At 44.0% G+C, this 27,585-nt stretch overlaps 3 non-coding genes across 3 annotated transcripts; all 3 read right to left on the bottom strand.

Moving 5' to 3' along the window:
• Positions 1-1,143: 1,143 nt before the first annotated feature.
• Positions 1,144-1,256, bottom strand: trnal-caa (transfer RNA leucine (anticodon CAA)). The gene is made up of 2 exons: positions 1,219-1,256; positions 1,144-1,189 (listed from the first exon to the last, which is right to left on the bottom strand). It is a non-coding gene; the product is annotated as a tRNA-Leu (tRNA).
• Positions 1,257-4,005: 2,749 nt separating this feature from the next.
• Positions 4,006-4,118, bottom strand: trnal-caa (transfer RNA leucine (anticodon CAA)). Its single transcript has 2 exons — positions 4,081-4,118; positions 4,006-4,051 (listed from the first exon to the last, which is right to left on the bottom strand). It is a non-coding gene; the product is annotated as a tRNA-Leu (tRNA).
• Positions 4,119-25,122: 21,004 nt separating this feature from the next.
• Positions 25,123-25,195, bottom strand: trnak-uuu (transfer RNA lysine (anticodon UUU)). The gene has a single exon. It is a non-coding gene; the product is annotated as a tRNA-Lys (tRNA).
• Positions 25,196-27,585: the final 2,390 nt, after the last annotated feature.

Raw genomic sequence — 27,585 nt, 5'->3', positions numbered from 1 at the left:
ATAGAAATTGAATTGTTCTACTTTTTAGGCTTGCATAGTCTTATTCATATTTCAGTTAAGCCTTTTCTTCTGTAGTAATTTCATTTGATGTTAAAATTAGTCCTGATTTACAAGAATTTTGTAATAAGTTTCAATTTAGAAAAATCGTGCCCAGAAGCTACCAAAACTGGTAATGTTCACATAATGTGTAATGCCAAAGCAGCAGTTGGGGTGGGAAACAAAAGGCATTTCTTGGTATGAATCCTAAAACTTCATAGATGGCGTTCTAGGACTTCTCGCTTCAGATAAAGCTGTTAATACATCATAAATTTCTACTCAATCAATATCTGCAGTGTTATCACTACCAAACGCTAAATATAGATCCTGGCAATAATTCATGAGTTGTTCGTTAGAAAATTGTTTATGTTTTTTTTTTAACATATTTTCAATACCAGACAAAAAGTCGAAAGTTTCAATTTCATGCAACTGATGAAATCTCTCTTCGATGGAAGTTATAAGTACAGTACATCCAAAATACTGCGGAATCAATCAGATTTACATGTTTCTTGTGGATCCAGAAGATCATTTTGAGATTTAAAACATGCCTGTCTTTTCTTTTTTCGAGGACGAAGAAGTAGCAGCAGTAGTAGAAGTTATGGCAAGAACGTGTTTAGAGTTCAGCACTTCTCATTTCTAATGCAGAGCCATCGACTCGGAAAGCACCGCCCGTGATAAAAGAAATTGCAGAATTGGTCTGTTCATGCTGCCTACACGCTTTGAATTGCTGGCATTTTCTGCAAGCGTTCCTTTTTGAGGGTTCATGAAATTCCTCACATTTGAGCCAACACTAAAATATTTCATTCGGGGTCGCCTAATTCATAGTGCAAACCGAATCTACAGGGGAAAGCTGTGCCACATGAAGCCGTTTGTTATTCTGTTGTGAGGTGTGAGGGGCGGAATGCAAATCGAGTTGGTGAATAGAAAATGAAACAGGAGTCACTTCTTGAGCTACGAATTCCAAAAAGTATGAAAACCTGTGCATTTTAACAGTGCAGAATACTCACAAATTGCACTGAGTTGCTTGCTTTCTTCTGCTGCTTTTATATTTCAGTCATTCACTGTCAGCTAGCACTGGAACAATTCAAGAGAGGTAAAAATGGAAGCTGTCAGGAGTGGGATTTGAACCCACGCCTCCATTTGGAGACCAGAACACCCAAGCCAGCTGGAAAGACACATGTCCTTGAGTCTGGCACCTTAGACCACTTGGCCACCCTGACAAGTGAAAGCAAGTGGTGTGCTGAATGCACCAGTAGTTGACTAAACTGAGTTTCTTCCCTGAAATTATTTGCTTGCGAAGAGCCAAGTTGCCTTGAATGGATCTTGGAAATCAAATATACGGATGGATTGTTATTCGGTTGTGAGTTTTGAGGGGCGTATTATAAATTGAGTTTGTGAAAAGGCGCTTTTTGTTAGTCTGTCGGGAGGCTGCACAAGGTGTTTAGAGGGAGAACTTCTAAAAGGCAGGCTCTCTATGTTTAACATCAAGAAAGATTTTTTTTTCTCAATGGAAATGCTCTTTGGCGCTTTCAGCTTTACGTAGGGAACGTCTGCCGAGACCACTTTTGAGCCAGTGCAAATGGTAATGTGCCACCAAGTACATTTAATATTGGCTGTGGTAGCGAGCTGCTTTTGTTTGTGAAGCTTTTACTTCTTTAAGCTGAATCATCGGCAGGAGTAGCTTATTAAATCTTTGCTCATTGCGCTCCATCAGAAATACCTTGTCCATGTTCAAAAGAGATCAGGGGATTTACTTCATGCTTTCACATGGCATACCTTACACGAAAGATTTAAATGGGGAATTGATTGTGCTTCTTGATGTTGTTCCTGTGGTTCCCTTGGTTACAATGGTGAACGTTCTTCCACGTTCTGCTAGAGTATCCACTGGGTGGGCTTTATCAATTGGCTCGGATAGGTCATCAGTGCTCCGTCTCCAGGAAAATAATCAGCACTGTCTTTTTTCTGTGCGCATGACCGTCTTTTAAAACATATAAAATCACGAGTTCATTGATTTCTCCAAATAACAACAATACATTTTAACCCTTCAATCCAATAGTTTTACTCCAAGTAAAAAGCAGCGCAATATATAGAGAGATGACATTCAAAGATTTCAACGTTCTTATTGGATTGCCTGTATGCAGATATCGCTCAGAATTGCTAATATGATTTTAATTCAGTTTTTCTCTACTACTTTCAGAGTCTTTTATTGACCTTGCTGAAGCAGAGAAGTGACATAATCACAAATGCAACCAGTTGTGCAGCTGTTTCTGGTTAATAATGATTAATGCGAAAAAAAAACAGCTCCTTGCATTAAGAGTCCTCCCTCTGGATTCCTCTGAAAGCTACGCGAATTACTCACTGCGTGTCCTGTACTGTGTAGCACAGTGACAAGAACGCCTTGAGTTTTTTTCCGTATGTGAAGGAAAATGCAAAAGAGCATGAAAAGTATCGATGGTATAAAATATCCATGGTACAACTCGAGAAAGAACTGAAGGACAAAACAATGACATTTGATGATTACAAGAGAAACACAACCATCCGAACATGGGCTTGGATCCTGACCGCTTGTGTTAAAAGACAAAGCAAAGGATATAACCTGTAAATGTCTTCATGTCTTACAGTTTATGAAATAAGACAATTTCTTACTTTCTTGATAATTTCTTACTATTGATAGATGCTTTTTTTAATTTTAACAGAATCACAATTACAAACAAATGGGGTTAAACTGTTATTCACATACTCTAACGAAGAGAAACGTTAGTGTCTTCCGGTGTGTGAGCCCATCTCTCAAAAAATAAAAAAATAAGTTCTATAAATTGAATTGTTCTATTTTTCAGGCTTGCATAGTCTTATTCATATTTCAGTTAAGCCTTTTCCTCTGTAGTAATTTCATTTGATATTAAAATTAGTCCTGATTTACAATTTTGGACATGGTTCATCTTAAAGAATTTTGTAATAAGTTTCAGTTTAGGAAAATCGAGCCCAGAAGCTACCAAAACTGGTAATGTTCACATAATGTGTAATGCAAAAGCAGCAGTTGGGGTGGGAAACAAAAGGCATTTCTTGGTATGAATCCTTAAACTTCATAGATGGCGTTCTAGGACTTCTCGCTTCAGATAAAGCTGTCAATACATCATAGATTTCTACTCAATCAATATCAGCAGTGTTATCACTACCGAACGCTAAATATAGATCCTGGCAATAATTCATGAGTTGTTTGTTAGAAAATTGTTTATGTTTTTTTTAAACATATTTTCAATACCAGACAAAAAGTCGAAAGTTTCAATTTCATGCAACTGATGAAATCTCTCTTTGATGGAAGTTATAAGTACAGTACATCCAAAATACTGCGGAATCAATCAGATTTACATGTTTCTTGTGGATCCAGAAGATCATTTTGAGATTTAAAACATGCCTGTCTTTTCTTTTTTCGAGGACGAAGAAGTAGCAGCAGTAGTAGAAGTTATGGCAAGAACGTGTTTAGAGTTCAGCACTTCTCATTTCTAATGCAGAGCCATCGAAAAGCACCGCCAGTGATAAAAGAAATTGCAGAATTGGTCTGTTCATGGTGCCTACACGCTTTGAATTGCTGGCATTTTCTGCAAGCGTTCATTTTTGAGGGTTCATGAAATTCCTCACATTTGAGCCAACACTAAAATATTTCATTCGGGGTCGCCTAATTCATAGTGCAAACCGAATCTACAGGGGAATGCTGTGGCACATGAAGCCGTTTGTTATTCTGTTGTGAGGTGTGAGGGGCGGAATGCAAATCGAGTTGGTGAATAGAAAATGAAACAGGAGTCACTTCTTGAGCTACGAATTCCAAAAAGTATGAAAACCTGTGCATTTTAACAGTGCAGAATACTCACAAATTGCACTGAGTTGCTTGCTTTCTTCTGCTGCTTTTATATTTCAGTCATTCACTGTCAGCTAGCACTGGAACAATTCAAGAGAGGTAAAAATGGAAGCTGTCAGGAGTGGGATTTGAACCCACGCCTCCATTGGGAGACCAGAACACCCAAGCCAGCTGGAAAGACACATGTCCTTGAGTCTGGCGCCTTAGACCACTCGGCCACCCTGACAAGTGAAAGTAAGTGGTGTGCTGAATGCACCAGTAGTTGACTAAACGGAGTTTCTTCCCTGAAATTATTTGCTTGCGAAGAGCCAAGTTGCCTTGAACGGATCTTGGAAATCAAATATACGGATGGATTGTTATTCGGTTGTGAGTTTTGAGGGGCGTATTATAAATTGAGTTTGTGAAAAGGCGCTTTTTGTTAGTCTGTCGGGAGGCTGCACAAGGTGTTTAGAGGGAGAACTTCTAAAAGGCAGGCTCTCTATGTTTAACATCAAGAAAGATTTTTTTTTCTCAATGGAAATGCTCTTTGGCGCTTTCAGCTTTACGTAGGGAACGTCTGCCGAGACCACTTTTGAGCCAGTGCAAATGGTAATGTGCCACCAAGTACATTTAATATTGGCTGTGGTAGCGAGCTGCTTTTGTTTGTGAAGCTTTTACTTCTTTAAGCTGAATCATCGGCAGGAGTAGCTTATTAAATCTTTGCTCATTGCGCTCCATCAGAAATACCTTGTCCATGTTCAAAAGAGATCAGGGGATTTACTTCATGCTTTCACATGGCATACCTTACACGAAAGATTTAAATGGGGAATTGATTGTGCTTCTTGATGTTGTTCCTGTGGTTGCCTTGGTTACAATGGTGAACGTTCTTCCAGAGTATCCACTGGGTGGGCTTTATCAATTGGCTCGGATAGGTCATCAGTGCTCCGTCTCCAGAAAAATAATCAGCACTGTCTTTTTTCTGTGCGCATGACCGTCTTTTAAAACATGTAAAATCACGAGTTCATTGATTTCTCCAAATAACAACAATACATTTTAACCCTTCAATCCAATAGTTTTACTCCAAGTAAAAAGCAGCGCAACATATAGAGAGATGATATTCAAAGATTTCAACGTTCTTATTGGATTGCCTGTATGCAGATATCGCTCAGAATTGCTAATATGATTTTAATTCAGTTTTTCTCTACTACTTTCAGAGTCTTTTATTGACCTTGCTGAAGCAGAGAAGTGACATAATCACAAATGCAACCAGTTGTGCAGCTGTTTCTGGTTAATAATGATTAATGCGACAAAAAAAACCCAGCTCCTTGCATTAAGAGTCCTCCCTCTGGATTCCTCTGAAAGCTGCGCGAATTACTCACTGCGTGTCCTGTACTGTGTAGCACAGTGACAAGAACGCCTTGAGTTTTTTTCCATATGTGAAGGAAAATGCAAAAGAGCATGAAAAGTATTGATGGTATAAAATATCCATGGTACAACTCGAGAAAGAACTGAAGGACAAAACAATGACATTTGATGATTACAAGAGAAACACATCCGTCCGAACATGGGCTTGAATCACATACTCTAACGAAGAGGAACTTTAGTGTCTTCCGGTGTGTGAGCCCATCTCTCAAAAAATAAAAAAATAAGTTCTATAAATTGAATTGTTCTATTTTTCAGGCTTGCATAGTATTATTCATATTTCAGTTAAGCCTTTTCCTCTGTAGTAATTTCATTTGATATTAAAATTAGTCCTGATTTACAATTTTGGACATGGTTCATCTTAATGAATTTTGTAATAAGTTTCAGTTTAGGAAAATCGTGCCCAGAAGCTACCAAAACTGGTAATGTTCACATAATGTGTAATGCAAAAGCAGCAGTTGGGGTGGGAAACAAAAGGCATTTCTTGGTATGAATCCTTAAACTTCATAGATGGCGTTCTAGGACTTCTCGCTTCAGATAAAGCTGTCAATACATCATAGATTTCTACTCAATCAATATCAGCAGTGTTATCACTACTGAACGCTAAATATAGATCCTGGCAATAATTTATGAGTTGTTTGTTAGAAAATTGTTTATGGTTTTTTTTAAACATATTTTCAATACCAGACAAAAAGTCGAAAGTTTCAATTTCATGCAACTGATGAAATCTCTCTTCGATGGAAGTTATAAGTACAGTACATCCAAAATACTGCGGAATCAATCAAATGTACATGTTTCTTGTGGATCCAGAAGATCATTTTGAGACTCAAAACATGCCTGTCTTTTCTTTTTTCGAGGACGAAGGAGTAGCAGCAGGAGTAGCAGTAATGGCAAGAACGTGTTTAGAGTTCAGCACTTCTCATTTCTAATGCAGAGCCATCGACTCGGAAAGCACTGCCCGCAATAAAAGAAATTGCAGAATTGGTCTGTTCATGCTTCCTACACGCTTTGAATTGCTGGCATTTTCTGCAAGCGTTTGAAGTGGAAATCTAATAAGTAAATTGATTCTTAAAATGTAGAGAGTTTAGAAAAAAATATATTGGTGCTTTTAGAAAATATATTTCAAGGATGTAATTGCTGTGTTACAGTACGTGCAGAATTTTAGAAAACAGTGCGTCAACAAAGTACACTGTTTAGGTTACTTTAGAAGACAAAGTACCAAAACAATATATGCTGTCTGGGTCGTTAGAATTAGCTGAAAGTAACTGATTAGCTTTGAATAACAAATCTATTGCTTCTTCTCTCGCTCTATGATGTAATCTGTTTTGTCTCAGGGAAAGGGGAAGTTTTTGATGGGACAAAGCACTGAGCTTTTTCACAGCGCAACGTCTTATAAAAACCCTGTACTGCTTGTAACAAAATGAGTCTCTGGTTGCACTTTGCAGAGTGGCAACAGGGCTCCCAATATTGCAATATTGAAATTAAGACCTTACTCAGGTGAGAACTCTCTCTTGTGGCTTCCTTGATAGTTATATTTCCATGACAATTTGGGGGCTCGTCCGGGATCACAAACCTGAACGCGAACGGCTGCTGAAACTCCATCCGGACCCGGACAATTTTAGCAAATTGGTCGAACCTCGGAGGATAAACTGTTTATCCTTCCAGAGACGCGTCTGGAGAATTGGCAGCTGTCTGATGTCAGTAAGTGATCCTTAAAAATTAATAGTTTGAGAAGCGAGCCACAGTGGTGTTCTCACGCGGGTTTGATGAGTCTGGGACTCATATAAAGAACTTATCTTAACACAGACGTGTGGTTTTTGCTCTGCGGAGTAGTTAATGTGATAAGGTTCTAAGTAAGGCACCGATCGGTAAAAATGGGAAATTAAAATTCAAAGACGAAAATGGGACCGAGCAGTCCAGCAAAAGTACATGTACGACAAATTCAGAGAAACAATTATAGCCTGTGTTAGAGTAAAAAAAAAAATTATGTTCATGAACTGTAAAGCTAGGGTAATAGGTGTAAGGGAACTTGCACATAATTTATATATGATAATTAGGGGCCCATAACTATGAAGGATCTTTGTAAGTGAATCAGAATGGACAGAGGAAAGTTGAATTAGGAAAAAGAAGTTTCCTGAAGAAGGGGAAACTTAGAAGAGAAGGAGAAGAAAGGAAAGAAAGTGAATTGGAAAACTTATGTAATGGAAAGAAGAATCACAGAAATAATGGGAAGCTTCAAAAAAGACTAGTCTTGAAACTAAAGAACAGCAAGCTGCAGCTAAAGTCATGGCCATGCCTTCTAAAAAGAAAAAGTCTCCACCGAAACTAGAAAGCGGTCAGGAGCCAAAGCCTTTTCACTTGTTCATGAAATGCCAATGTGCACTTTGACAGGTCCAGAAGGAACATTGACATTGGTCTCCTAGTGAATTATTTGCATTAGTTAAGACTTTTCCTAAATTGCCTGATGACCGTAAAGAATTTCGAAGAAAGGCAAGCCTTGTTCTTGATTGTCTTAAGCCTAATTACAGTTACATAACCTTGTTGCTAGATTATATTGTTCCTAAAGGTTTACAACGTCCTCTAAAAAGGAGGAGGCAGATTGGCGGATACGTGACCCAAATGATGAAGAAGTATCCATCTAAATTAAACCACACGGACATGGAGAGGAAAAGTTAGGCGGCCGCTTCTAAAAAGAGGTAAGGACTCCTCTTTTCTAAAAAGTCCCTTGTCCTCTCCATGTTGCTGTGGTGCTGAAGCAAGTACAACAGAAAAATGAGTTAATGGTGTATGTGTTTTTAGATGCCTGTTTTGTGAAGGTGGGGTAGAAAAAAAGGGATTGCTGAAGGAATAGCATCTCGCCCTGCCCGTGCGAAACAATCCAGGTGTTGCATCCTGGTACACGACTGCAGTACGGCTGAAGGTAGTAACTAGAACTGTACTCGCAGAAGAGCCGAAAATGGTAACTCGATTCAACTGTGTGTTTAAAGCCAGGATTTGGAACCTGGTCTGTGTTCCCGAATTTTGATAGTTCGTCAGTTTGTCTCGACTGGGGGGCTCCACGGGGCACGTGGGAGAGGTGAAAATGGTTTAGTGTGAAGAAAAAAAAAAGTTTGATTAATCCAAAGTGAAACTTAAAAGAAATATGTCAGACGGAATTTAGGCTGAACAGAAATGTAGAAAAGTGTATGAACATTTGGATAAAAATAAACAATATTTAGAGGAATATTTGAGAATTCAACAGAATATCATAGATGAGACGCAAAAATCTATGATGGAAAAGCTAAAAGCAATGGCTGAACGAAACGAAGTTATATATGCAGAAAAAGAAACAGCAAAAGAAGAAATAGAAGAGAGAATCAAGGAGAAGGGTGGGAATTAGTGTGGAGATTTTTTAAAGAGCATTACCCACCGAAATCTGATTAGAGAAAAGTAACAGCATGTCAGCAGAAGGAAGTGAGGATGTTTCAGATTTTACAGAAAGGTTTATAGCTTTATGGATAGTATACTCGGGGTTAGCCGATGAGAAGGAAGTGAATGAAGATACTTCCACAGTAATAAAACAAATTTACTTGAGTGGGTTAAAACCTGATGTTGCCAAGAATGTACAACTATGCTTTCCTGATATTACGGACAGCGGAGACAGATTTGATTTAATAACTCGCGAAGCATGCATGCAGAAGTGCAAGCGCTGCAAATGGGAGGTAAAAAGACTCCCAAGGAGGAGAAAAGGGAGCCGCCAGTTTGTCGAAATTATTGTGCGACTTTAATGTTATACCGAGATATAAAACCCCAAAGACAAAACTACTAATAAGCTGGTGTGCAGTTACTAAAAAAAATGTGTTTTTTGGAGAAATTGTAAGAAAGAGGCTTGATTTCACAATTAAAGAACATGTCAGAAGCTGAAACGAGAGCTGTGCGTGAACTAATAGTTTTAATCTAGTAAACCCCTCTGTAGCCTTCCTAAATTTATCTCAGGATTTAAATAAAAGTGAAATAATCTTACAGTGTGCAGTAACTGGGGGACACAGGAGCACATCTGTCCTGTTTTTAGACTAAAACAGTATAAAGATGTGATATAAAGTTTTCTAACGGGTAACAGGAGGCTACAGGAGAAGGGGTGCAAGGGTTGTGTTTAAAGCAAATATAAGCTGTCACAGTCTGCTTGGGAAAAGATGTACAGTTTCAACTACTGATGTGGGTGGGGGACACCCCAGACCTGTTTTAGGCCCAGACTGCAGCATTTTATAAGGAATTACTGCATGAAATAGCATTTATGTAAACCTAACTCAATAGAAACCGTTTTTGATGTTTTGAAACAAGCTTTTTTGCAGACACTGGCCCTGGACTGTATTCCCTCAGACGGATCATCTGTATGTAATCTGTCTGTAAGTGAAAGAAATGGGTTTTGAGCCATTGTGCTGGTGCAGGAGCATGGAGATAGGCATCGTCTGGTGGGTTATTATTATTCAGGACCCCTTGATGCGGTGGCCAAGGGGCCGTGTTTATATGTTGTGCAGACTACCTGCCTGGCTGTATAAACTGTGAATAATCTGGTGTAGAACTAGCAGACCGAATGAAAATATTTAATTGAAACTTGTAAATATGCTAAATGGAAAATTGTAGCAATTTATATAGACTGTATATATACATTTGGTGTATGCCACAATTTTGGATGGCAGTGAAGGAATAGGGATTTCCCCAACATGGAAGGGACTCCAGTCAAGAATGCTGGGTTTGTCTCTGAACTGTTAGAAGCTTTGCAGCTACTGACTGAAGTAGCTGTGGTAAAGTTTTGTTGTAACAGAAGAAATAAGGTTCTTGATCCCGAGATGAAGTAAAACAGATGAGTTTATTGCATGCAAGGAACAATAAAGCCGAAGTATTGTTTCCCGCAAGAAACAACAAAACCGAAGTATTGTTCCCCGTATTGTTACAAACTTTTGGGTTATATACAGTTTTCTTCTCCGTTTCTGACGTCACTCGGTCTGATGGTAAAGAGGGGGGTTCATGGTATGTGGCCAGTTTATGATGTTCTGGGCAAATGGTCAGTTTAACATTACACCCAGGGGGGTTCCTAGCTGGCATCTGCAATCCTTATCAGTTAACCCCCTTTCCTGCCATAAACCCCCTGCTTGTGACTTGGAAGTCTAAACCCCCTACAGAAAAGATTAAATTCAAACCCCCGTCTTCACATCTTTCTTCAGTATAAATCACATAATAAAGAAATGTTTCCAGTAACTCGAGGGAACAACTTTGCAGATGTAGCTGTCAGGTGCACAGTCCTGGTAGAACAGGAGTCTGAGACCCCTGTGAGACCTCTGTTGGTGAAAAGGGGACAGCTACAGGATATTCAGGCTGAGGCCTCTAAAGCAGAGAAAAGGACATGGTTAGAAAAGAGTGTGGTGCTGCCAGCACACTGGACGCTCTGCATGCCCTCACAGCCTAATGCCCTTTGTAGCTCGACTAATGCACTCTGTCGGACACCTGGGTGTGAGTCAAATGGTGTGCCGGTTACCCAAACCTGGGTGGGGACCGTGTTTGAAGCAGTAGCCACTTATGTGGTATCTCAATGTGATGCTTATCAAAGGAACTCAACTACAGTTCAGGTGCAGGTGCTACAGCTCAAAAGGCCTGCTCCTGAGAAACCTTTCATGCAGTAGCAAATGTTTACAACCTTGGCTCTTATAATCTGTTTTCCCAGTGGGTTGCTGTCACTGCCTCTGTGTCTACCAAACACTTGATGATGGAGATAAGCCCTTGGTGGGCACTGCCCTACCGCTTGTATTATGATCAAGGGACAAGCTGTGGCTGGATTATTCGGGGTGAGATGGACTGAGATCACCCTCAGTCTGCTGGAACAGTGGAATGAAGGAACAGAAAAGATTGACTAGACATCAGACTGAAGGAACACCATGGGATGCGGGCTGGATCAAACAGAACTGTGTAATAGAGCCTGTTTGATATCATCACAGGCCAATCAACGAAACTTCCTGGAGGGATGAATTTGGCTAATGGATTGTTGAATTTGCTAATTCTCTATTGTAGTATTGTAGGTTGTTAATTGAAGTGGTGCACGGGGCTGGTGAACAGGTGCTGGACGCTTGGAGACCTCCAGTAGAGGGAAGACACGATCTGATACCTGGTGAGTGGGTGTGGGTGAGGAAGATATACCCTGCCAGATGTTGCAACCCTGCTGGGAAGGACCATATCAAGTGCAACTGACTACCGACTCTGCCATCTGAGTGACAGGATGAGATCGCTGGATCTACGCATTGCGCTGACACCGAACCACTGCACCAGAGACTGAGTGAACATGATTATATTGTCACTGTTTCTGTGTTTGTTGAGCTTCCTGAGGGGGGGTGACAGTGTACCTGTTAAGTGTAAGGAGTTTTACTTTTATAAATGGGGATATGGAATCAATACTTTATCAGTCAGCCACAAATAATAATCAGAGCTCCTGATGGGATTGTATTGCTATAAAAGATGCTCATGGGAGTAATCCCCTTTGATAGAGGTGATTATTTAGGTTTATTGGCATGGGTAAATAGCCCTGCTTTTAGTCTGAGTGTAACTCAGATGTATTAGAATGGAAATAACTGTATGCTCCTCGCTATAATCACAGTTTTAGGCCATTCTCTATTAGGGTGATAGACAGCTGTTTAGGTGAGCAAAGACTAAACAGTACTTGTATTCTAGACAATTATTAGCAAATTAATGACTTAGCAAAGCACATCTATGATGAAGAAAAATATATATCATAATTATAATCCAGATGATTGGGGCATTGGTGCATGGCTACAGTATGTGCTAGGAACCTGGAGAGGGTCTCTGGTTCAATACATATTTGTGTGTCTGGTATTATTCGTTATAATCATACTGTTAATATCCTGCTTGAAAAACATGTGGACTAAAGCTGCTGCTTCTGTGCTAATTGTACGCCCTGAAGGGATCATAAAGGTCAAAAAATGACTTCATGGGAAAGGTTCTCTTATCTAGTGGCAGAACCTGATGGATAGAACAATATGGTTTTAAGGGGGGGTTACCCTTGGGAGTGATTCCCCTAGATGCAAATTATTATTATGATTTGTTTGTTCATAATAAGATGTTTTGCAGGAACGGGCCAATGAGAAATGGCACAGCTGAGGCAGTGGAACAATGTGTAGATTTTTCTAAGAGTTATTACTCTTTTGGTGAAAGACTTCAGGAAAAAGAAGTGGTGTTCACTCAGGTGGAGGGGGCCGTACCAAGGCTGCTGACCACTGCCACTGCTGTGAAAGTCACGGAAAGGGTGCCCTGAATTCATGCTTCCCACTGTAAAAAGGTCACAAACGAACTGAGCAAAGCGCAGGAGTGATGTCTCCACAGGGATAGATGGGGATCACATGCTTGGGACTGATGTGCCCAGCCTTTTTCCTTTTTATGTGGAAGCCTGTCACCACCCAGAAAGAGGAAGAATCTAAATGCGAAGCCTCTTTGTATACAAACTGGCTGAATGAAACTGATAATGAGGGGGATATGAGTAATTTGTGGTATAAACTTATAAATCATACTGTAAAGTTAAATAAATTTAATGCATCTTGTTATGTATGTGCTTTAATGCCTCATTCTACATCCTCACCCATTTCTCTCCTGGTTAGAATCACTGTTTGGGCCAGGACGAATGTTTTTCTTTAAGTTACTAACACCGATTATCGTAGCTGTGATACTTGTCTTCCTGTTTTTGTGTTGCTGTACGACATATATTATTCCAATGCTTTGAAATATGGTAATGAATATGTTTGCGCATCAGTATGTCCTGATAAGAACGCAAGAATCCGAAGTATGGGAGCCTCCTGGGAGTCCATATTGTAACGCCCTCGCCTGGTGGTGAGGAGGAAGCGCCCCTAGGCGCTCATAGTACCGCTGGGCATGCTGGGAGTGGTAGCCGGGGACAGTCTGAGGGTCAGCACGATGACCAGCGGCTGACCCTACCTGTTTAAATAATGTCCTAGTAATTCTAGTGCCCTGTGTAGTCCTGTAAAAGTGTAGTGTGTTGTTAGGTAATTACCACCCTAACTATGTGTACGTGTTCCGTCAGTCTCCTCATGTGTGTGTAGATCCTGTGTTTGGTTTTGTGTGGTTGTAAACGAATAAAGCTAATGCTTGTTTGTTAATTGTGTCTCCACTTGTCCTTGTTCTGAAAAGAACCTGCAAACGCTATATTGGTGTCAGAAGCGGGCAGAATGGACAACCCGTGGCAGACATGACCCGATTCTGTTAAGCGCCGGCTGACGCTGGAAGAAACAGAACCTATTGGCAGTGCACATAGGGAGCCTGAGCAACTCCTGGGTGCGACAGGTGGCCACAGCCCTTACCAGGGCTATTCAATAGTGGTTCCGCTGGTAGAATTGGGGCGACTGGCCGCTACTCCTGGTCAGATAGAGGATACTCTCCCTGCCAGAGCCGATCAGCGATTCCCACACCCATCGGCGCGGGTGAGACCAGGTCGCTACGATGGGGAAGCGCTGTGGGAAATCTACGAGGCGCAGTTCCAGCTCGCGGCCCGGACGAATGGCTGGAGCCGGGCAGAGATGGTCGGCCACCTGGCGGTGGCGCTGGAAGGAGTGGCCTGCCAGGCGCTCCTGGACGTCCTGGAGGAGGACAGAGGCGAATACACGGCGCTGGCGGCGGCTCTCGGTGTAGAGGAGGCGCCGGACTTGATGCGGGAGAGGCTGGCTCTGCAGCGGCGCCAACCAGGAGAGCGACTGGGCCCGGTTGCCGCTGATGTCGCGTTCCTCGCCCGCCGAGGATACCCAACTTTTCCCCGGGAGGCGCAGCGGGAGATGGCTCTCCAGGCTTTTCTCAAGGCCCTCTCACCCGAGGAGCTGCGGGGCCAACATTGCTGGAGCAGGCCTTGGCCCTTGCTACACGGGCTGAGGCCGTGTTCGGGGTGGCTGGAAGTGCCAGCAGACGCAGTGCGCCCTGCCGGCTGACCGAGGCGGCGACGGAGGAATCCAGCGAGGGGGAAGAGGAGCCAGCCTGGGCAGCAACCCCCGCGGAACAGCCCCGCATGCATGGGGAAGGCCACCCCTCGAACACCTCAACCCCCGCTCCGGAGAGCGCTGTTAAGACCGGCGCCCCTCACGCCACCGTGGGGCGAGTCGGCTGTAGCCGGGGCCTGTACCTCCACTGCAAAATCGAGGACCAACCCTGCCTGGCCCTACTCGACACCGGTTCATCGGTAACCCTACACCGGCCGGGCGTCCTCCCCGACACCGAGGGCACCAACCCCCCAGGATGGGAGGCCTCCAGCCTGCGGCTATGGACCGTGACGGGACAGCTCGCCGCAGTCCGGGGGAAACGGGTGCTTGCCTTCCGTCTAGGTGCAGCGACGGTCCGCCACCCCTGCTACCTTGCACCCATCCAGGAGGACTGCATTCTGGGGCTGGACGTACTGCAGCGACTGGGGGCCAGTTTGGACTTGAGCTGGCAGGAGTTGGTGTGGCAGGGGGAGCGACTTCACCTGGTGGAGGGCAGGCCCGGCGAAGGCCGAGGGACGCGGGCTTGCCGGAGCCGGGAGAAAAAGAGGCAGCGGCGGCGGCAGTCGCCGGGGCAGACCAGGCCTGTGAGCCGGGGAGCGAGCGTGCTGGATCCTGCTCCCGAGTCAGCCGGGGGGCCAGACAAGGCGGCGGCGGCAGGAGCCGAGCGTTGCGTGGAAGCGAGGCGCGCCGTTGAGGATCTCTACCAGCGGAGCTGCGAGGGCCTCGATCAGGACCAGCGGCAGCGGCTCCAGGCACTACTCGCCCAGAACGAGGATCTCTTTGCGGCGATAGATGAGGACTGCACCCGCACTGCCCTGGTCCAACACGAGATCAACACCGGCGACGCTCGGCCCATCCGCATCCCACCGGGACGCATGGTTCAACCCAAGCGGACCGCCGCCGAGGAAAAGATCCAGGAGATGGCCGCAGCGGGGGTGATTGAGCCCTCCGCGAGCCCGTGGTCGGCGCCAGCTGTACTGGTAAAAAAAAAAGATGGCTCGTGGAGGTTCTGCGTCAACTACCGCAAGGTGAACGAGGTCACCCGGAAAGATTCCTACCCCCTGCCGAGGATAGATGACGCCCTAGACTACATCACCGGGTCGACCTGGTTCAGCTCCCTGGACCTCCGCTGCGGCTACTGGCAGGTACCGCTTGCTCCCGATGCTCGCCCGAAGACGGCCTTTTCTATCGGCCAGGGCCTCTGGCAGTTTACTGTCATTCCTTTTGGCCTGTGCAATGCCCCGGCGACGTTCGAGAGGCTGATGGAAAGGGTGCTGGCATCTGTCCCGCGGAACCAGTGTGTGCTGTATCTGGACGATCTGCTGGTTCATGCCCGGGGCTTCGACCAGGCCTTGACGAACCTCCAGGCGGTGCTGGACTGCATCCGCCGTGCTGGCCTGAGGCTCAACCCCTCACCGACAAGGGCCGCCGTTTCGACTGGGACTCGGGCTGTGAGACTGGTTGCGTGAAGCTCTGGTGGGGGCCCCCGTGCTGGCCTACCCCGACCCGCGATTGCCGTATGTTCTTGATACCGACGCGAGTGACTCGGGGGTGGGCGCGGTGTTGGCGCAGGAGGGGCCGGATGGGGAGCGCGTAGTGGCCTACTATAGTCGGGCTTTGACTAGGGCTGAACGGAACTACTGCGTGACCCCTCGCGAGCTGCTGGCGGTGATGGCGGCGGTCCACCACTTCAGGCCGTACCTGTTCGGGACCCGGTTCCGGCTGAGGACCGACCATGCGTCCCTCACCTGGCTGCTCCACTAAAAGGAGCCGGAGGGGCAGATGGCGCGATGGATAAAGATCCTGCAGGAGTACGACTTCACTGTTGTGCACTGTGCGGGGTCTCGCCATCTCAATGCCGACGCTCTCTCGCGGCGCCCCTGCGAGGCCGCGGACTGCCATCACTGCGCCCGGCGGGAGCAGCGTGAGGTGGCTGTCCACACCGTGGCGGGGGTGGGCACTGCGGCCACGGCCCGGGAGGGGCCGCTGGGGGTGGGCCTGCCAGACCTGGCGCAGCGTCAGGCAGCTGATCCTGACGTGGGGCCGGTGCTCCGCTGGAGGGCAGCAGGGGTGCGGCCTACGCGAGAGAAGTTCGCCCCACACCCGAAGTCCGTCAAGGCCCTCTGCGCCCTGTGGGAGGCCTTGGAGGTAAAGGACGGGGTGCTGCACCGGGGGTGGCGGGTACCCTCCAGTGGTGAGGTACGGTGGCAGCTGGTGGTGCCTCAGTTGCTCCGCGGGGCGGTGCTCCGAGCGGTGCACGGCCAGCCGGGCATGGGGCACTTCGGCGGTAAGAAAACCCTGCAGCGTCTCCGAGGCCATTTTTATTAGGGTCTTTGCCACCGGGACATGCAGAGGTACTGCCGAACGTGTGCGGTGTGCGTGGCGCAGAAGGGTCCCCCCGAGCGCTCTCGGGCCCCCCTCCAACAACACCAGGTGGGGGCTCCTATGGAGCGGGTAGGGGTGGACGTTTTTGGCCCGTTTCCGCACACCGAGGCTGGGAACCGCTACGTCTTGGTGGCCATGGATTATTTTACGAAGTGGCCAGAGGCCTACACCCTCCCGGACCAGAGTGCCCCCACGGTGGCCGATGCACCGCTGGAGGGGATATTTGCCAGGCTGGGGGTGCCGGAGGAGTTACACAGTGACCAGGGGCGTAACTTCGAGGTCTTCGCCAGAGTGTGCCAGCGCCTGGGGATCACTAAGACGCGGACCACACCGCTGCATCCCCAGAGCGACGGGTTGGTGGAGCGGTTTAATCGGACGTTCGCCACCCAGCTGGCCACCCTGGTGTCCCGGCACCAACGGGACTGGGACCGCCACCTCCCCATTGCGCTCTGGGCGTACAGGACCGCGGTCCAGGAATCCACCGGGTTTACCCCGGCCTCGCTCATGCTGGGCCGGGAAATGCGAACCCTGGTGGACCTGGTCTTCGGCCCGCCGCCCGGAGACGGGTCGGCACCGCCAGCTGGACTGGACTACGAGTGGGACCTGTGGCAGCGGATGCAGCGGGTGCACAGCTTTGCACGGACCCACCTGACACAGGCGGGGATCCGGCAGAAGCGGTACTACGACCTGCGCTGCAGGGGGCCTGCCTTCCAGCCCGAGGACTCGGTTTGTGTGTACAACCCGCGCCGCTGCAAAGGCCTCAACCCTAAGCTGGCGCCGTCGTGGGAGGGGCCCGCTGAGGTACTCGGGGTGGTGGGCGAGGTCTGCTACCGTGTCCGGTTGCGAACACAGGGGAGAGTGGTGGTCCTGTACCGAGACCGCCTGGCCCCCTACCAGGCCCGGGAGGAGGAGCCGTGTGAGGAGGCTCCAGAGGAGCAGCCGGGGCCGGAGCCGGCCGATAGTGGGGCGTCCGCAGCAGTTGGCCGAATACGAGTACAGCCTGAGGGGGGTGTTCGACGTCGGCGAGACGCCAGATGCTTCAGGTGGGGGCAGTGTAACTGGTGGTGAGGAGGAAGCGCCCCTAGGCGCTCGTAGTACCGCTGGGCATGCTGGGAGTGGTAGGCGGGAAGAGTCTGAGGGTCAGCACGATGACCAGCGGCTGACCCTACCTGTGTAAATAATGTCCTAGTAATTCTAGTGCCCTGTGTAGTCCTGTAAAAGTAGAGTGTGTTGTTAGGTAATTACCACCCTAAATGTGTGTACGTGTTCGTCAGTCTCCTCATGTGTGTGTAGATCCTGTGTTTGGTTTTGGTGTGGTTGTTAAATAAAGTCAGTGCTTGGTTAATCGCGTCTCCACTGTTCTTTAGTTCTGAAAAAGAACCTGCTAATGCTACAATACAATGCGTGCTCAAAAACCGTTACTTATTAGCTTAAGAAGCGGCAGTGTTTTGACAAAGTGTGGTATTCGAACAGAAAATGCTGAAGTGTTTAATACTTGCTTGTGAGCACATCTCCCTCGATTTAGACAAACTCTTGTTCGGCTGATGATTTCAGATCAAAATCTGAATCAAGTGGAAAGAATGCTGAATTTCGCTGGGTACTGGGTATCACTGTTACGCCATCAGGTCATGCTAGGAGGATTGGGGGGATCAAATTGACACAGAGGGACCCAATGTGGGGGCTGAACCCACAGTTCTGATATTAAGAGATTCATGCTCTATGGACTGTGCCTACATTATATAACTCTGGTGCTCCAGCAGTAATGTTTCTGGGTGTGGATGAACATGACATAATAAGTTGACAGCAGGAACATGTGGCCCACAGGCAGTGACAGTATCTCTATCACATTTGGCTGCAGTATATTGTGTTGAGAGCAGCAATAACGTTCCTGCAGAGATGGGAGTGCCTTTAATACAGCTCTTTCAATCGGACAGAGTAACAGGAACTGACCTAAAGTTTCGGCTGTGGATCCATCTCCACTTGGGGGAAAGAGACAGTAAAATTGCGATGAAGAAACAGAAAGATTTGTGCTCGCTGCAAAGTAGGAAAGAGGAGGTCAGACACATAGAACAGCTTGGTGATAATTTGCAGCGACAGTTTTATGTTATTTAGTACACGGATTTCTCTTCATGTTCCTTAAGATGTGTAATTTGTATGTTGGTTGTATGAGAACATGTTCTTCTAAAGTCCTGTCAATTGACAGTGGAGAGCTAGCTGGTGCAGTCAAACAAATCCGTGTCATGTTTTTAAAATAGTTTAGCTAATGAGCACCGAGAGTATAAATGAATTCTCCCACCCTCCATTCGAAGATAAAACTCCATGTGCAAGTCTAAGTTTCCTTGAAGCTACTGATGTTCGTCATTATTGGACATTCCCGGTGATATTGACTAAGGAGCTCAATTTTTACTTGTTGTAGTTCAACATGTGCAATACATTCGTATCCCCTGCAAATATCAGCAAGGTCAGTGATATTCTCAACAATTTGTGCCATTGCAATTCGTGCAATTCGTGCCATACTTTTTCGAAATGTATTCTGACATGCCAGGATCATATTTAAAAAACTGGTGCCTTAAAATTTCTTGCACTTCAGGATTTTGATAGTCTGTTACATTGTCTTTCACACGTCGGTGTCAGAACTGTGAGACATTTTCATAATCGGGGGGAAGGCCGTAGCAATAAGCAGAAAGTGCATTCACCTTTTCTCAGTGTAAGTCCGTGTTGTGGTGAGTTTTTAACATTGGTTTGCGATTTTCTGAAATATATTCCATACAAAAATATAATTTGGACAGTCGCTATTTATTTGGATACAAAGGAACAAGTAATAGGTTTATTCCATGCTGAAAAAAAGAAGAAAGAGAACACAACGTTTTGGCCGTGGAGCCTTCTTCAGGTGTGAGAGAGACAGGGCAGTAGGCAAAGGTAAAGTAGCGGGAGAACAAAGGTTGAGAGGGAGGGGGAGTGAGAGGCGGGAGCAGGGGACAGAAAGAGAGGCCAATCAAGAGGTGTGAAGTCAGAATGTGTGCAGAGAGGTGTGAAATGAAACTTCCAATGAATGGAGAAAAGTTAAAAGAACAGTAATCTTTTGTTAAGGGAAGGGAGAATGTGTGATCCTAGCTGCAGAATAATTTTAGTTTCGGTGGTCTTTCTGATGTATGAGTTCGGAAAACCGTCTTTGAGAACACAGACGGAGAGATTAGAGTGGTCGTGGCCGTCAGAGGTGAAATGAGAAACAATGGAGAGATCTTCAATCTTCACAGCCCTGATGTGTTCTCTGATTATTTACACGTGTATAATAAATATAGTAAATATAATAAATTAATTACTGCGAAAATAATTTACTTTGTACACTGGGCAGAATGCCGTATACTCCTAGTTGCGGCACACACGATACATACAGTAAAAAGCCTCAGGCACTGTGTTAGATGTGTTTTCGACGTTATATATGCGTTTATTCATGTCGTCGATTTAACGGTTGCAATTCGACGTTGATTATACGTCGAGGCGACGTATATATATGTATAGCCGTATTTTCGCCGTAAATATACGTATATTCGACGAATCAATGCCCACAGCTTGGCATACAAGGGTTTTGCAGAGGGGGTCTTGCCACCTGCCTGAAAAAAAACAGTAAAATGTTTGAGTGCCTATAGAGTTTCTATTTTTATTTTCTTGACAAAAGTTGATACCATTTCCTGGACACCCCGTCCCCCATCAGTGCGCGGTGCCCGGGGAAAAATCTGTAGGGGGGCATCTGAAATTCTGAGGGGGGAGTGATATTTTGGTTGAAACGGAACTGTACGGTGCAGCTACCCAAATGAAATCTCGCAGCTATGCCATTGATTAGTGCTTCATGATAGAAGATAACGACTAGCAATCTGGTATTTGCGATGAAGTTCAGTTTCACATTTTTCGTCACTCTCACGGTTTGTATTGCCTGGAGCGAAAAGTACCAAAAGCGTTTATTTTTGCAGCTACATGGACGTTCTGAATCGTTAAGAAAAAAATGTTGTAAAACCAACAGAAAGCACAGACTGCTATAACTAGTCCTAGTTATATAACGATTTTAAGTATAATGATAAACTACTGCAAGGAATCGGTCCACCTGAGCAAACAGGATCGTAATGTTGACACTCAATAACGACACTGATATGTGCAGTTCCTGGACGGATAGCCCTCCTGCCCATCAAACAGACTGAGTGACTGTTCGTGTCATTTAGTGTTGTCTGACCATTGACAAAGTACAACTATTTTTTTAGGGCGCAAATTAAGTTAGGTAAATCTTTTTGCCCAAAACTGAAGGGGCGACATTCCCCCCTCCCCCCGTGATGCCAGGCCTGTCCCCATCCTATTCCATAATGTCATTATATATAATACCATACAACAGTGACCGATCCTTACTAACTGCATGTGTTAAAATTGCACATCAGCTCATAGCAGGGGGCACATAGCCGCGATGTATTATCAATGTTAAATTTCAACCATAATATCGACGACATTAATAAACGCATACGTTGAGAAAATATCGAAACCAGCATATTTTCCGGTTATATACCACAATGCATTGCTAGTATTCGTTGGTCACCATTTTGGACACGTTTTTCAAACGTAGAAGTATATCCGCAAATATCTCAGCAATCCTCTTTTGACGAGTAAGTATGAACAATAATAATACTATCTGAATACATACAGATCTTTCTTAATATTATTTTGATTAAAATAGTACGTGAATAAGCAAAAAAATGGCACATAAAATACTGTGAATGGGGAAGATGACACAAAATCGTTTTGCCGTTTCTCTTATTCTTTTTCTATGTTGTACTTTCAAACTTTGGGTACTCTTTAAATAGGACAGACTTTATTGCTCAACTGCTATGATGCAAGCCAAATTTTATACATTTATTTCAGCTTTGAGCTTAGAAAACCGTTCATTTTTTAGATTATACTAAAGAAGATATTAATCATCATTTATTTGGGAAGTAATATTTTATAATTTTCTCCTAGCTGCGGTGCTGAAGTCCCACCCTACATCAACAGAAAAAGAAATAAAGGAGCACGCAATGTGTTACTTGAAGAATGCATATGCAAGGCAGGGGGCCAGGAGATCTGGACTCTGAAAATAATAGATTTTTGGTTCTAACTGTTATGACAATTAGACAGGGTTTGCAAATAGTGGACAAAAATCGACTTAACTTCCATTGAAATATTTTTTTTTCTTGGAAATATAGAAGTTGTACATTTTAAAATGTATATTTGAATCAAAATGTGGTTTTGAGTTAGTGTGTTAATGTTATTAGTTTTGTGTTTGTCATTACTATACTGTATATTGCCATGTTACCAGAATTTGTAGCTGAAGTTTAAGACTAGTTGTGTTTTTTATGATTATTGCCCATATGTTGATTGTTGATTGATTGATTGTATACAAGTATAATTTGAAATACATATGTTTCAGGTGTGAATGTGTATTTTCAGAATAAATTTCTAAACCTAATCATTGGCTTGGTTTACTTGTTTCTACACCTATAAAATCTATCTTTGATGTATAATAGACCTCTACCCATATACGTATAATAGACCTCTAAAGTTATCCGTATAATAGACCTCTAACCATATACGTATAATAGACCTCTAAAGTTATACGTATAATAGACCTCTAACCATATACGTATAATAGACATCTAAAGTTATACGTATAATAGACCTCTAACCATATACGTATAATAGTCCTCTAAAGTTATCCGGAACTCTAACCATATATGTATAATAGTCCTCTAAATTTATCCGTATAATAGAACTCCAACCATTTATTTATAATGAACGTCTAAACATAGACGTATAATTGACGTATAACTTTAGACGTATATTAGAATTTCATTCTAGACGCATTGTAGACCACATTTAGACGTCTAAGGTATGCAATTAATAGACGTATATTATACGTCTTTTGCCCACTGGGATACTAATTGAACAATGCAGATTTATGCAGCATTCGTACTGGATTTGAGTGGGATTCTGAAATACTTCTTGCAAAGGTATTCAGACTTTCTTGAACCTATAATAAAAACACAGACCTGAAACTCCCTAGCTTCCAATCCCTGATGTTACTGTCCTTAAACTCGGACATGATGTTCTGCAGACGTGTGCATAATGTCCTGTTTTCTTACAGTGTAGACATCTTGCTGTTCACGCTCCGGATTCATCTGCTTTGTGCATTGTTAGTCCGCACCTGTAACAAGTAATGTCAGCCGTCCCCTGTTCTTCTATATCTCTAGCATGACTGCGTCCTGCTGCTCGGCTTTTGTTTGTAAACTTTGTAAAGTTCAGTGTCACTTTGTCACTGTGGTCAGAAAGCATTCTTGATTCTGCTTGAGCTGCTTCATGAATTCTAGCGACTGTAAGAGCTCTTTCTAATGTCAGCCCTTCCTCCTGCAGCAATTTATAGTCTCTTACAGTATGTGCACATTTTTCCATAAGTTGATCTCTTAACATGTCAGTTTCCAATACTCCAAAGTCACAAGATTTAGCCAGTTCTCTTAGTGCAGTCACAAAAGCATCAACAGATTCGTCCTGAGACTAAGTTCTCTGCCTAAATGTATGCAGTTCCAAAACCACTTTTCTCCGCGGTGTAAAGTAAGCGTCTAAGGCAGCTACAGTCTGTTCATATGTACCTTTTTCTCCAGGGAGGTTGGCGAAAATCCGCTGCACGGGAGCCCCGATACAGTGCAGTAATGTAGCACGTCTCACGGCATCCTGAGCTTCTGTAGATCCACTGGCTATTTAACAAAATCTGTACGACTCCATCCATATCTTGTATTCCGTATACAAATCCGGAGCTCCGAGGTTCAGTGGAAGCGGTGGAAAAAAGCTGGGCATAAGCAAAGCTTCTCGGCGCGGCTGCCATATCTTCCATGGCGCAAGCTAAACGAAGTTCGTTTCTACCAGCAAGAGAACTAAAATCTGCACTGCACTCGCTTTGAGTCCGTCAAGCACTCATCTCTCGTCGCCTTCAATGTTGTGTATCTTAATAAAGAGACGTTTTTATATTATTTTAACTATTTTATTAACTACACAGATCACGCCCTTACACCATATATTCCTGCCTTCTACTCTCTCGTTCTGTTGTCTGGCGATGTCTACTCACTATACTACATTTAGCATGACTTCTTGTTGCAGTTGAGCTCAAAGCTGGAGATGATCTCCATATTCTAACGCACTATCTAGTCCGAAACGTAGTACACAGTACATACTTTTTTAAGTGAAGTCAGGTTGTTAAAACATTAAACCAGCGCCCTGTCACAGAAATGTACCCCAGTCTCCCGCGCAACAAGCGGGGGTACTCAGCACTATGCTAACGAGGAGCGCTTGTCTGCAGCTGAGCGTCAGCTCTGTTTACTGTCAGCAGTCATTGCCTCATTTCCAAAGACTTTTTCACCTGCTCTCAGCTTTTAAAGACAGTCATAAACGCTCAAGAAGTAATTCATGTCAGTTGGAAGTCTGTTTCTGTTGTCTCAGCTCTTGATAAAGAAAAGCCGTGCGTGGGAGACTCCCTCTCTGAAGAAGTTTGCCGTCACCCTGCGAGGGAGAAGAGCCATCAATCACCGAGGCAACCACTGAGACAGTTAACATTAAACACGTGAAATGCGAGATGTTGTGATTTTTTCCCCGCTTAAGGCTTCTATTGTTTCTACTCTAACGAGAAAGACCTCTTTATTAGAAGTGAGATTTTAACAAACGTCTCCAGGGTTAACTGCGACCTGAACGCAACGCCTTAGACCACCAGCCATCTTGCCTGTGGTACTTAGAGCAGCGCTCAATAAAAATGATCAGAACCCGAAAGCGCTTCTTATGCGGATCAGTATATTCCGATTCCACTGGTTCTGCAGAAGAAATAAGAAAAGCCGAACTCAAAGCACTGTGTTGCCATTACGGGTACCCTGCAGCTGCTTTAAGATCTACTCACACCGTGTTGCCATTAAGGCTACCTAGTTAAAAAAAAAAACTTATCGTCACCTTTTTGAACGTGATTATTAGACACCCGTTAAATCTCAACCGAGGTTTCTTGAGAGATCTTCAGCGAGCGAGTATTAAAAAACTACGTCGCTTCCAACCTCTGCTGTCACTGTAAACTCGGACGTGATGTTCTGCAGAGTTGCAGTGTGCCTTTCCTCTTGTCGTATTCAAGAGTACTCACTGTGTGAGCTCCTCACTGCGTGTCCTGTACTCTACTGTGATTTAATTTAGATAATTACGTGGAGTAGAGTGACAAGATCTACTTGAACATTTTCGGTTTGTGAAATGAAACACTAAATACACTACTGTAAATACAAGTAATGGACATTTAAAATAACCACAGTACAGCTAGAAGAGTGAAAGATAAAAGACTATTTAGAATGACATTAACAATAGACTTATGAATAGCACATCCGCCCGAACAGGGACTTGAACCCTGGGCCCTCAGATTAAAAGTCTGATGCTCTACCGACTGAGCTATCCGGGCTCTGAAACAAAGTCAACACTGTCGGGATCCTCGCAAGTCACGTGTCTCTTGTGCGGAAGAGCAGTCATACCTGACCCGTCTGGAATGACCACTGACAGACTATCTAGAAGCGACGCTACCATTCCCAGTAGAATGAGTGAGAAATACAGCATGACATGGGTAGTAAAGGGGCTCCAACAATCCATCATTCCTCACATAACTGATTTTTTTCAATAGCATTTTGACCTTTTTTCACATTCAGATTTTTTTCACATTTAATAAAATCTTTTAATCAACAACATTAAAAAGAAAACAAATGGAACATTTTTCGGAACAATAATTTAAAAAAAAACTTTCAATGCCTTGGTTGTATACGTGTGCACACCCTTTATAAAGGGAGTTGCAACAGTGCTGAAATTTAAAGAGCATTTCTGTAGAGAAAACAGCCTTGATGTTAAGCTTAGGGAGCCTGTCTTTTAGAAATTCTATTTCTTAACACGTTGCACAGCCTCCCGCCAGACTAACAAATATTTTTTTGGAGAAATTGACTCACACACCGGAAGACACTAACGTTTATTTACGTTAGAGTATGTGAATAACAGTTTAACCGAAAAAGTTTGTAATTGTGATTTTGTTAAAATTCAATAAATCGTCTATCAACAGTTAGAATTTATTAAGACATTGTTTTATTTCATAAACTATAAGACAATTAAGAGAGTTTATAGGTCATATCCGTCGCTTATGTTCTTTTAACTCTAGAGTTCAGGATTCAAACCCAGGTGCGGGTGATTGTGTTTCTTGAATCTCTTGTAATCATCAAAAGTCGATGTGTAGTCCTTCAGTACTTTCTCGAGTTGTGCTATGGATATTTTATACAATCAATAATTGTCATGCTCTTTTGCATTTTCCTTAAACGTAAAAATCTACACGAGAGCAGTACAGGACACAGAGTGAGGAGTTCGTGAAGCTTTCAGTTTAGTGCGGAGTTCAGAAGGAGGATTCGCTCGCTGAATGATCTCTCAGGAAATCCCGGGTGAGATTCAACAGGTGTTTTCTTCAACAGCCACGACAAGTGTGAAGCAATCTCTGGATTTCCTGAATTTGAACTAAATTATTAGTTCAAATAATTTAGGATTTAACAGAACTAAATGAGGTACATTTAAAACAGCAGCGCAACTCTGCAGCATGTCGAGTGTGTCTGCATTTAATTTTGTAAACCTGGCTCTCTCTGAACTCGAGCAAAGAGTTCTCACTCAACAGAAGATTGCGATGTGAGTACTATAACATAAAGCACCAGGAGATGCCAAGAACTGAACCCAGGACCTCATACATGCAAAGCATGCGCTCTACCACTGAGCTACATCCCCAATGGAAAAGGTTATGGAACAGACTTAGAGATGTGCAAATGCTCACTGATCGCACCACTCACGAAGAATGCCTGCAGTTTCCCACTTTCGCGTTTCTTCTACTACAGAGTAAATTCATAGGAATGAAGAATTAAGGAAGGAAAAATAATCGCATCGATGCTTAAAGAGATTGGGCACAAATTAATCTGTTATTTTTGTATCCAGTTACATGGGCGACGGTGGTTGATTCCCAGACGGGGGAGTGCTTTTTTTCTACCTCCTTACTCGACTGTCTTTCAATTCTATTTTATTTGAAAGCTTTTTGCATCTTTTAAGTGCTCTTGATTAAACTATGCATAGAAAAACAGCAGTACTGATTATTTAACGTAAAAGGGTGAAACAACGCCCCAACCACAGGAATGGTAACAGGAAGGATCGTGTTCTTATTTAATATGTCCTTTTGAGATGTCTTGTCAATGCACACAGGCGGTAGAGCTGAATAATTTACTTTTAGTGGTGTTTTTAAACAAAGATGGAACACGTTTTTTCTATACCAGGAAGAAAGGAGCAGACTTTAACTTTAAGAGGCAAAAATGACACCTTGTCAAAGCTAATATTAATTAAAATGACATCACAACAAAAGAGTGGAGCCTTGAGTGAATAAAGCCTTGAGTGGAGCCTTGAGCTTTCATTGGACGTCTGTGTCTCCATAACTTTGTAGGTGAGAGAGAGGATTGTGATAATTTGCAGGTGCTTCTCGGAAGTGCATTGGTGGTACAGGCGCCTTCCAAATAATTGAGTCAGGTTTGAATCCCAGCCAGTGCAAACCTAAATCTTTTCAAGATAATCTGTGGTCCGCTAACACATCTTTTAAAACACTACAACACCCCGTGTGAAACATCATGAGCATCTGTTAAACCTATCTACCTGCCCGTTCCTAGCAGAGACATGACGAGGGTCTAAAGGGACATTTTGAGCCGTAAAAACATTTTATCATTCTGTACTTTCCTGTGCAGTCTGGCCAGTTCCACTTTAACTGCGTCCGACAACGGAGGTCAACGAGAG

The sequence above is a fragment of the Lepisosteus platostomus genome, chromosome 5, assembly GCF_059453375.1.
Source record: "Lepisosteus platostomus isolate fLepPlt1 chromosome 5, fLepPlt1.hap1, whole genome shotgun sequence".
In the NCBI taxonomy this organism is placed as follows: Eukaryota; Metazoa; Chordata; class Actinopteri; order Semionotiformes; family Lepisosteidae; genus Lepisosteus; species Lepisosteus platostomus.
This window is presented reverse-complemented; position numbering and strand designations above follow the sequence as displayed.